The sequence below is a fragment of the Kryptolebias marmoratus genome, linkage group LG3, assembly GCF_001649575.2.
Source record: "Kryptolebias marmoratus isolate JLee-2015 linkage group LG3, ASM164957v2, whole genome shotgun sequence".
NCBI classification, from domain to species: Eukaryota; Metazoa; Chordata; class Actinopteri; order Cyprinodontiformes; family Rivulidae; genus Kryptolebias; species Kryptolebias marmoratus.
Genome location: NC_051432.1, coordinates 16,235,897 through 16,238,318, shown reverse-complemented (window position 1 = coordinate 16,238,318; position 2,422 = coordinate 16,235,897).

The window sequence follows — 2,422 nt, the reverse complement described above, 5'->3', positions numbered from 1 at the left end:
TCTCCCTCCCTCCCTCCCTCTCTCTCTCTCTCTCTCTCTGCACCGCCCGCTGGGTGTAGCCTCCACCCGCTAACACACGAGACCGATGAAACGTGCACAAACCCTACTTTTTAAAAAGGCACTCTGAAGACTTGTTTCATTATTTGTTTTTTTTTTTCTCCTGTCACCAATTTGCAGTAAAACTACCATCAACAGAGCCTTTAAAATAAAGAGATAGTTCAGATCTTTTGGAGGGCGGCTCTAAGGTAAAGGTGGAGTCTCTCTGGGCTGCGACTCGTTGGCGACTCAAATCTGCGACAGCTTGCACATCTGTATTGTAGCCCCTGCACATGATCTTGTTGCCCACCTCTTACTTGTTTTGTACCCACCCTCCTGTTTATGAGTTAATCTACCGGAGTACACCTTAGAGATGAAGATAGGGAGAATATGGCGAGTTTTTCCTAATATTTTTTTTTTATTAATATCATCAACATAGTTTTTGGATCTGGATGTGTTCCGTCAGCGCACAGTTCCCAGGCTCAGGCGTCAAAATACGACTTCGAAACAAGTTGTGGCAAATTTCACAACCGTTTTGAAAAAAGGTCCTGAGACGGAGGCAAACAAGACTAATTTGAGAAGGATTTGAGAGACGCTTGCAATGATTTTGAGATCAAATTTGTCGCACCAACCTCTAGAAACACGTTCAAAACACAAGCTGAAAAGCTGCGAGCCTCTGTGATTAACGTCAGGAACATTTCCAGACGTTCTGCAGATTCATGCAGGCATGCCGATCGCAAACTAGTCGCAGAGCAGTGAGGTTCTACCTTTAGGCTTTTAAATATCTTACCTGTTGTATGTAGCTCTTTGAAGGACCTTAGTTTGAAGAAATATAGAAGTTATCTCTGACTAGACTAGTGAACTCAGAGCCAGTCTAAAGTGGATTTCTACCGCTTTAAATGAACTCCAGTCCCAGAACTTCACATAAACACCATTTTATAAACCTTTACACCTCAGATAATTTTGCATTAACATGGTTTATTCCAGCAGAAGTATTACGATAATTCTGCAGAAAGTGTCCCGAGCTGCACTGGAAGTGCAACGACTAACTGCTACTGCCGTTTGCCCCTGCAAATAATCATACAATGCAAAACTGACGGCGCTGTAAAGGTTTAGAAAGTAGCGTTTACATAAAAATAAAAATGTAATGCTTTACATAAACCACTAAAGCTTTTAAAATTGGAGATTTCCTTTAAGACAACAGTAATCTGATGAGGTCCTGGCCCCACTCAGAATAACAGGTAAGACAATTATTCATAACCTTTCCACAGAAGCGCCACTTCAAAATACCTAAACTCTTGCTTTAATATATACTGTAACACACAATCAAATTATATAAACATCGATACATTTAAATGGGATTTTACCAAAACCACTTTTGTTTTTCGGTGCTATTTTATCTGTAGGAGTTTTTATTTCCAGTACTGCAGGTTTTACTGAAGTATGTAAATACTTCCTCCTCCTGAATTAGTCACCACTCACAGGTGGGAAGTGGCGTTATCTGAATTTACTCAAAGTCTGAGTTTAGCAGAATTATTCTTTACTTGTTACACCTCAGTTTATAAACTTTTCTACACATTTTAACACTTATAGTAAACCGTCAGACAGTGCAGAAACATGTACTGGTATCACATGCAAAAGTGCAGGATTATGATCATTTTTTGAAATAGTTTGCTTCATGATGTTTGGTTGAGGTTTTCTCTGGACCAAGACTTGAAATGGTGCACATTCATTTCAACACCATTGGTTTTACTTCAGTGGTCATTTTTAAATGTTCAGGCACTTCCTCTTCACAGGATTTCAGCGAAATACATTTTTATCTTTCACTAGTTACTCAGACACTTTGGGTTGAATCTGCATAAGTTACTTGTCAGCTCGTCTAGCTTGTGACACAAAACACCAAGGGCAGACAATTAAGCAATGATGATAAGTTGGAGGCTTTAGCAATATTGTCTTTAAAAATGCCACCAGTATTTCAGGAGTTAACTGCAGCAAGATCCCCCCCCCCACACCCATTTATTTCCCATGATACCCTCTCGATGTGCCTAAGCAAACCTTAATAAGCCTAAACAGACCAATATTGCAGCACATTTCATGGAGGAACCAGTGCTTCAGTGCGTGCCTCAGTAATTGAGGTCGAGTTAAAGTCTTCCAGCAGTGTGTTGATCTCTTGCAGGAATGATAAATTGGTGAAACTGCACCACCTTCCTCGTAAGTGGTGACATTCAACGTGTCAGCTCAATGAATCACAGGACAGGTTGGGCAGGTACATGCATGAACCAACACCTCACACAGGTGGGTGTGTCAGCTCGCTTTAAAATCGCAGCTGGGCGTTTTAAGCATTTTTACACGCTGCATTTGGATTGCTGCGACTTTTACCTGCTAC